Source organism: Chenopodium album, chromosome 4, assembly GCF_948465745.1.
Source record: "Chenopodium album chromosome 4, dcCheAlbu1.1, whole genome shotgun sequence".
Classification (NCBI taxonomy): Eukaryota; Viridiplantae; Streptophyta; class Magnoliopsida; order Caryophyllales; family Amaranthaceae; genus Chenopodium; species Chenopodium album.
Window position 1 is genome coordinate 66,621,486 of NC_137837.1, and position 9,614 is coordinate 66,631,099.

The 9,614-nt window shown below is 38.5% G+C and overlaps 1 non-coding gene across 1 annotated transcript; it reads right to left on the reverse strand.

The window, feature by feature from the left end:
• Positions 1-1,449: 1,449 nt before the first annotated feature.
• LOC145629684 (small nucleolar RNA R71) lies at positions 1,450-1,556 on the reverse strand. The gene has a single exon (XR_014111841.1). It is a non-coding gene; the product is annotated as a small nucleolar RNA R71 (small nucleolar RNA).
• Between the last annotated feature and the right edge of the window lie 8,058 nt (positions 1,557-9,614).

The window sequence follows — 9,614 nt, forward strand, 5'->3', positions numbered from 1 at the left end:
TTAGAATATTTTCTCTCTCTTAAATTCTCTCTCAACTTTTGTTCTTAATTACTTCCATTAATCCAGTTTTCTTTTGGTAACAATTTCTTCTCTTTTAATTTCAGCTATTTTACTTACTTCTTTGATTATGCTTTGTTTTACTTATTTGATTAGTTTAGCTATGATTATGTGTGAGTAGTTTCATTCTAGGGTTTATGGGGATCCATAATTAATATGAAGGGATAATTTGTTATTATTGATATGATAATTTCTTATTGAATTGTTTTAATTCTTTGCAATTAGATTATGAATCGAGCAGATGTAATTTGATTGTGAATGTTTAGCAATATTGAATTGATGAATCGAGCAGATGTTAATTTAATATTAAAGGTTATTTTCAATAGGAACTTAGATCTAGTAAATTGCGAGAGCCTATAGATCTATGTTGATTAATAAATTGCGAGAGCCTGTTAATCATGTTATTTGTGCAATATTAATTATTAATTACTTTGTTTTATCCCGGAATATTAATTATTGGTGAACCTGTGACCCTAGGCTTCCTTATTATTGTTTCTTTTCTCCCTAAACTTATTCTTCGTAGTATAGAATTTATTCCCAAAATTATTGGTTACTTAGATAATTTAGATTATTATTAATAATTAGGAGTAAAAAGACTTGTTTCCCTGTAGAGTTCGACCCTACTTTCCTATATACATTAGTTAGAGGATTTAGGTATTACTTTTGATTAGGGGATACGACTTTACCTTGTCAAAATTTGGCGCCGTTGCCGGGGAAACGGTTTTATTTTTTGTTTTCTGATTTTTTTTTTTGTAGTCTAGATTATCCCCTTTTGTCTCAGAGAACGTTAGTTCTTTGAGGCAATTCTCATATTTGTCTTTTAGTTCTTTGTTTATGCCCAGGTGTTCCAGATCAGGTTACATCCCATTCGACCCTGAGATCGAGCGCTCTTTTCATAGGCAAAGGAAACTCTATAGACAAATTCTGGCGGGTTCTGAGGAGGACAACAGTCGAAGAGATCCTCCCTCTGATTCTAGTGACACAGATATTCCTTCAGATTCAGAATCAGAGATGACGGCCCAGAAGAAACTCAGTGACTACTCGCAAATGAAGCTCATAGATTTCCCGCACCTTACTCCCACTCCGGCTCTAGATGGAGTTCAATTTGAGATCAAGCCCCAATTTATCACTATGATAGAGAGGAAGCAATTCAGTGGAGCTAAGGGTGAAGATCCTAATCTTCACATCGCAGATTTCTGCCAATATTGTAACACCATTAGACAAGACGGGGTCACGCAAGACCAAATCAGGGAGATTCTTTTTCCTTTTTCATTATGTGGCAAAGATAAATTATGGTTTCATGGTTTGAATAGAACTGCACTTGGTATTACTGATTGGGAAACTCTTGCCTTGAATTTCTATAATAAATACTATCCTGCAGAGAGAACAGCGGTGCTAAGGAGTGCTATTTAGAACTTCGCTCAAGAGGCCGATGAAACGTTATATGAGGCTTGGGAGAGGTTCAAGGATCTACAGAGAGAGTGCCCCCACCATAATCTAGCACAATGGCAATTGATCCAAGCATTCTATAATGGACTTGGAAATTCTTCTAGATCAATGCTAGATTCTGCAGCTAGTGGGAGGTTCATGAATTTAAATGTGGACGATGCAGGACAGTTTATCGAAGACATGGCAATACACAATTCCCAATATGGGAATCCGAGAGGGTTTGCAAATAAAGGAAAACATAATGTCGATTCCGTATCCTTTTTGCAAGCTCAATTAACGTCTATTTGTCAAAAATTAGATAATCTTACTGTTGCTCCTAACTCTGTAGCTAATGTTTCTGCTGTTGCTAACAATGAAGCTTTTTGTGAAAATTGTGGAATTGTAGGTCATTGGGAGCAAGATTGTAGGAGCTCTATGGAACAAGTTAATGCCTTTCAAACCTATAGGCAGAATAACCCCTATTCCAATTCTTACAATGCCGGTTATAAAAATCATCCATATCTTTCATACCGGAGCACCAATGTACAAAATCCTCCACCTCCACAGCAATCACAACAGCAAACCCCACCACAGCAAAATATTATCATCCTAATTCTGGCCAGAAAAGCCAAGCATCACCCTCATCATCTTCCGACCCTGCCATGACAGAATTTAGAGCAACGCTTACCAATATGCAAAAGCATATGGAGAGTAGGGATGCGCAAATTGATTTTATCCTAGACCATAATAAAATCATGGACAATCAAATTGTACAACTTTCATCTACCCTACAATCCCGCCAGCAGGGAGCTCTACCATCACAACCTATCCATCCTACAGATCATGCCAATGCAATCACTCTACGGAGTGGTTCACATTATGATGGACCTCCTATGCCAAAGGAAGATAGACCAGTTCTTGATCTAGATTCCTCTATACCAAACACTAATCCTGCTAGCCCTGCAGGGCTACAAATAGATACTAACCTTACTAATGTTTCTGTGCAGGGTAAATCGCAGGATAAGGGAGGAGATGTGCAGAGCCCAGTTATCAAGCTTCCATTCCCTAATAGACATCTAAAGAGTAAGCTTGATAAACAATTCGGTAAGTTTTTAGAGGTTGTGAAAGACCTGCAGGTAACAGTTCCTTTTACTGACTTAATCACTCAAGTTCCTGCTTATGCTAAATTTATGAAAGACATTCTGACTAGGAAAAGGGACTTTAATGAAGTAGAAACTGTAGCTTTCACAGAGGAGTGTAGCGCCTTATTGCAAAACAAATCCCCTCCTAAATTAAAGGATCCCGGTAGTTTTTCTATCCCTTGTCATATAGGGAATGTTTTTATTGATAAAGCTTTGTGTGATTTGGGTGCTAGTGTCAGTGTCATGCCATCGTTTATCTGTGCTAAAATTAATATGGGAGAATTAAAAGTTACTAATATAACTTTTCAAATGGAAGATCGTTCGGTAAAATACCCCTTAGGTATTTTAGAGGACGTACCTGTCAGAGTTGGTAAATTTTTTATTCCTGTTGATTTTGTTGTTTTAGACATGGCAGAGGATACACAATACCCATTATATTAGGTAGGCCTTTTCTCCATACTGCAGGAGCGATTATTGATGTTAAAAATAGTAAACTAACCCTTTCTGTAGGTGACGACAATGTTACTTTTAATTTAGGGAAGGTTTTGAAAGGGCCTATGCTAGAGGAGAATTGTTGCTATATTGATGTAATTGATATAATGGATGATATTTGTGATGATAGCTTGCCACAGGTTCTTGCGAAGGATCCCCTAGAGGAAGTTCTCTGCGGGAATTTATCTATAGACAATGCAAGCGTTTGGGGTAATGAGGTACAAGATATTGAAAAGGCTCTTTCCTTAAAAGAGTTAAGCCCCGAGGAAACATTGAAGGTAGTAAATTTAGTTCAGGAATCAAAACTTGCAGAGGTCAAGAAACCTGAGCTAAAACCCCTCCCTTCTCATTTAAAATATATTTTTCTTGTTGAACAGGAACTACACCCCGTGATCATCAGTACTGCACTTACTGACCTACAAAATTCTTAACTTATAAGGGTTCTCAAAACCCATAAGAAAGCTATTGGGTACAGTATTGATGATCTTAAGGGTATTAGCCCTGATTTTTGTATGCACATGATACATCTAGAGGACAACTATAAGCCCTGCATTCAACCCCAACGAAGTTTGAATCCCAACATGCAGGAAGTAGTCAAGAAGGAGGTTATGAAATTACTTGATGCAGGTATTATCTATCCTATTTCTGACTCCAAATGGGTAAGTCCTGTGCAGGTAGTGCCGAAGAAAGGTGGGATGACTGTGATAACCAATGAAAAAAATGAATTAATTCCCACTAGAACTGTAACAGGGTGGTGTATGTGCATGGATTATCGTAGATTAAATATCGCCACTAAAAAGGACCACTTCCCTCTTCCCTTTATAGATCAAATGCTTGAGAGGTTAGCCAATCATAAATTCTTTTGCTATTTGGATGGGTATTCGGAATTTTTCCAAATTCCGATTCACCCTGAAGATCAGGAAAAGACTACCTTTACATGCCCTTATGGCACTTTTGCATATCGTAGAATGCCCTTTGGTTTATGTAATGCACCCGCTACCTTTCAACGTTGTATGATGAGCATTTTTTCTGATTTCATAGAGTCTATTATGGAGGTCTTTATGGATGATTTTAGCGTATATGGTTCTTCATTTGATTCATGCTTAATTAATCTCGCTAAAATTTTGAAAAGATGTGAAGAGTGAAACTTAGTTCTTAATTGGGAAAAATGTCACTTCATGGTGATAGAGGGAGTAGTCCTAGGTCACATTGTATCTGATAAGGGCATACAAGTAGACAAAGCTAAGATATCAGTGATTGAGCAATTACCTCCCCCAGTTAATGTCAAGGGAGTTAGAAGTTTCTTGGGTCATGCAGGGTTTTATCGCCGTTTTATCAAAGATTTTTCTAAAATTGCTAAACCACTGACTTAGCTTTTGCTCAAGGATGCCCCTTTTATTTTTACTGACGAGTGTCTTGAGGCTTTCAACAGGATTAAACAGGCTTTGATATCAGCACCCATCATATGTGCTCCCGATTGGAACCTTCCTTTCGAGATCATGTGTGACGCAAGTGACTTTGCGCTAGGAGCCGTGCTCGGACAGAGGAAGAACAAGGTTTTGCATGCTATTTATTATGCAAGAAAAACATTGGATGAAGCTCAAGTCAACTATGCCACTACGGAAAAGGAGTTCCTTGCTGTTATTTATGCTTTAGAAAAATTTAGATCATACCTTGTTGGTTCTAAAGTTATTGTTTTTACTGACCATGCAGCATTGAAGTACTTGATAGCCAAGGCGGAATCAAAGCCAAGGCTACTCCGATGGGTTCTTTTGCTCCAAGACTTCAACATTGAAATAAAAGATAAAAAGGGAGCAGAGAATGTAGTGGCAGATCACTTGTCACGAATCAGGTATGATGAGGGTAAGGGTTCTCTTCCTATAGATGATTCATTCCCTGATGACAACCTGTATGCAGTTGTAGAGCAACACCCTTGGTATGCGGACTTTGCTAATTATTTAGTGGGTGGTACTCTACCTCCTGACTTGTCCTACCAACAGAAAAAGAAATTCCTTTCTCATGTTAAACATTATTTTTGGGATGATCCTTTTTTGTTTCGTGAGTGTGCAGATGGATTATTTCGCAGGTGTGTTCCCGAATGGGAAGCTCATGGCGTTCTTACCGCTTGTCATACCTCACCTTATGGAGGATATCACGGCCCCACTAAAACGGTGGCTAAGATTAATGAGTCAGGCTTCTATTGGCCTACTATGTTTAAGGATGCTAACACTTTTGTGCAGGCTTGTGACTCTTGCCAGAGGACTGGCAACATTTTGCGGAGGCATGAGATGCCCCAAACCGGGATTCTTGAAGTAAAAATATTTTATGTTTGGAGTATTGATTACATGGGGCCGTTCCCATCTTTCAATGGGAATTGCTACATACTCGTAGCCGTCGATTATGTGTCTAAGTGGGCCATAGTTTCACCAACAAACGATGCCAAGTAGTCATCAAGCTCTTCAAGAAGACCATATTTCCAAGGTTTGGTGTTCCACGGGCTATTATTAGTGATGGAGGTACTCACTTCCATGAAAGACAATTGGATAACCTCCTTAAGAAGTATGGTGTATATCACAGAACCGAGCTTAGTTACCACCCTCAAACTAGTGGTCAAGTTGAGGTCTTTAATAGGGAAATCAAGGCGATCCTAGAAAAGGTAGTAGCCAAGTCAAGGAAAAATTGGAGTATGAAGCTCGATGACACACTTTGGGCATACCGAACAACATTCAAGACACCAATTGGTACTTCGCCTTATAGATTAGTCTATGGTAAGGCATGTCATCTTCCCGTGGAGTTGGAGTACAAAGCTTTTTGGGCGATCAAGGAGCTTAACATGGACTCTAAGGTCGCGGGTAAGAGAAGACTCCTCCAACTCAATAAGTTAGATGAGTTTAGATTGTCGGCATATGATAGTGCGCGAATCTACAAGGAGAAGATCAAGAAGTGGCATGACAAGAGGATCTTACCAAGAGAGTTTGCACCGGGTGATAAGGTTCTTCTCTTCAATTCTAGATTAAAGATTTTCCCAGGAAAGTTGAAATCTAGGTGGTCCGGTCCCTTCACTGTCACAAGGGTGAACAAATTTGGCTCGGTAGAGTTGGTCAATGACAAGGGTGAAGAGTTTAAGGTAAATGGCTAACGATTGAAAGTGTATCATGAGGGCGCTACTAGTAGAGATGTGGAGGAAACCCTCCTAACTCCACTTCCAACCTGAGCATCAAGGTGGTAAGAAGGTCGTGCTAGACCTAGATAAACCAGCGCTTTGCGGGAGGCAACCCGTATTTCTTGCTTTCTAGACTAGTTTTCCTTTTTCTTTATTTTTATTTTTTATTTTAGAGAAGCGAGGAGAGTGAAATTTTACCATTTATAAGTGTTTTTGTACAGGTATAGGTTTGAGAGGTAAAGAGACTTAGAAAAATTTGAAGACGAAAAGAAATCGAAGAAAAGCTAAGGAAATCCGACTGGGCACGGGCCCAATCGGGCGGAGCTCGCCCGATCGGGCGCGCAAGCAAGGATAATTTTCAGCTCTAAATTCGCCCGACCGGGCGAGGCTGCCCGATCGGGCGCGCAAATGGAGTTGGAAACTGGAGCTAAATTCGCCCGATCGGGCGAGGGTGCCCGGTCGGGTGCGCAAGTCAAGTTAGAAATTCGAGCTTAATTCGCCCGATCAGGCGAGGTTGCCCGATCAGGCGCAAATCGAGTGAAGGAAAAGAAATTTCGGGTGAAGCTCGCCCGACCGGGCGAGTGAAAGGGCGAAATTTTCGTTCGTATTCGCGCCCGATCGGGCGGAGCTCGTCAGATCGGGCGCGCAACCAGGCTTCTGGAATTCAGAAAAATTCGCCCGATCGGGCGCACCTTATTTTGGCCGTCCTCTATATTCTTTCCCCTTCTTTCTTTTTCTTATATCTTCTTCACCATTACTTTCTCTCTCTAAAACCTCCATTTTTATACCTTCAAACTCCCTTATTTTCAAGATCTTCTCCAATTCTTCCATCAAAACTCAAAATTTTTTGCATATTTTTAATCCTTTCATCTTTCTCTACAATCTACACCTAATTTCTACCACTTTCTCTCAATTTTCTCTAAACCCTAAGATATAGAAAGTCTTCAATTCCTACCTTTTCTAATCACAAATGGCTCTCAAGAGATCAAGAACTGTAAGGGGGGAAAGCTCAAGGCAACAAGAGGCTAGAATTGACCGGGAATTGCAAGTTCCGGGATGGGAGAGGGTGGTTGTAGGGAATAGATTTCAAGCGTTAACCCCCAGCTTGAACCCCACTGTGATCATACACTAAAGTACGGTGGCGTCCAAAAGGGAAGAAGATAGAGCAAAAGAATCGCCAACAAGTTTTAGGAACTTGTAAACCGTTCACGAGGTGAAGGTTACACCCCTTAACGATCCAAGAGATCGTCAACTCCATAAGGTCTAGAACCAAATAAGGGTTCGGGGATGAAGGTACAAATCCAACCTAAAAGAGATTGAACCTGCCCTAATAATAGGTCTCTACTTTATTCTGATCGTATTCATGTGCGCTTTCTGATTAACATGCAATCAATAAGATTAACCCTAAACCTGTTTATCTATGTTGGTTGAATATTAATGCACAAATAAACTATTATTGGCGATCACTTGAAATTATAATCATAATTAACCCTAACAAGATTATTAATTATCTTATTAAGCGTGATTACAAGTATAGATTCCCTTTAAACATGCATAAAAGGTGTGATCAAGCAATAAATAATAAATATATATCAAGCAACATAATAAATAATCAATGTCATGAACAATTATTATAACAAATTATAATTAAAATAATCATGTTCACAATAATTATAAATAATCATCAATCATAAAAATAATCATCATAACAATTATAACAATTATAATAATAATCATAAAAATAATCGTTATAATAACAATAATAATATTCATAATAATCATAATCATCATAAATTATAACAATTATAATCATAATCATGTTCATGTTAATATTAAAGCATAATAATAATAGCAAGATCCTAGGCATGATACTAACAAGATTAATAACAAACCCTAGCATGTCACTAAGCAATCAAGATCAAATCTTTAACCCTAACATGATACTAACGATCATAAATATTAGGAAGAACATAGGAAGCATCGTAACAATCATATTTAATATTAAAATTACCCTAGACATGATACTAAGAATATCATAATAACAATATAAACCTGATTTCTACATCATAACATCAATTAAAACCAATAAAGCACTTACTTTGATGCCTCGTACCTCTTTCTAATAACAAAATACACACGTTAGTAACTTCAAGGAAAATAATAAATAAACAATTAAATGAAATAATTGAAATAGAGATTTGGGACCAAACCCTCAGAAATTAAAACCTTTCACGTCTAGGGCGAAGGCAACTTCGAATATGGCTAGGTGTTTCTAGATCTTGCGAATGAGGAATTTTGTATGCAAAAAGCAAGGTTTGAAAAAGAAGAAAGAAAGAAAGAGATGGATGAATGATTAGAGAGAATTTTGATGAGAATTAGCGAATGATTAAAGAGAATGAAAGAGAATTGAAAACTGGTTGTAGGTAAATATTCGTGAGAATTGGTTAATGAAAACGGAGTTTTTAATACGTAATTTATAGAGAAATCAACCAAAAAGATAAAATATCAAAACAGAGCACTTGGCGCACGCAAAACGAGATTGGCGCACGCAAAACAGAGCTGGCGCCAACCCTGGCTAATTGGCTCAGGCGCCAATGGCTAGCACCAGGCGCCAATGGCTGGCACCAGGCGCCAGGCCTGGTTCTAGGCGCCAATGCCTGGAGTCAGGCGCCAAGCTTGTTTTTAACGCGTTTTCGAAAATCAGATAAGTTTGCCGTACTGGAGGATAAAATCGTATCTTTTCCTCGAAAATGCTTTTTGATTTTAATTAAAACTCTGAAAAGTCAATAAAAGTCAATTTATCAATGCTAATTGAATTAGGAATGAAAAGAACCTTCTAGAAGAATCTAGAAGACTAAAACCATTCCTAATTGCATTAGGAATGATAAATCATATTAGGCCCTCCCCAAGATCATTGGGCCGCATATAAGGCTCAAACCGGGCCCAGTTTAGTAAATTGGCCATAACTTCCTCAATATTCATCGGAATTGGGCTTATAATATATCGTTGGAAAGCTCTTGTCAAGCCCCATCCAACTAAACTACTATTGGACCCATATCATGGACCAACCAAACTGAATTAGCTGTTTTCTTAAAATAAGTTTTCAAAATCAGAGAGAAGAGAAAAGAAATAAAAAAACTATTCGCAACACTAAACTTTCCACACTTTCGCTTCATTCGATTATGATTCGACGTGAAAGGCACTCATCACCGGGTTTGGTTTTGGGGAGACACAAATGGGTGTCTACAGAAGCCCCCACTTTGACTGAGTTTGGAGAAACGCAAGTTTCGAAAACGAAAGTCAAAGTATCGATAGGGACGGAGAATGATTCA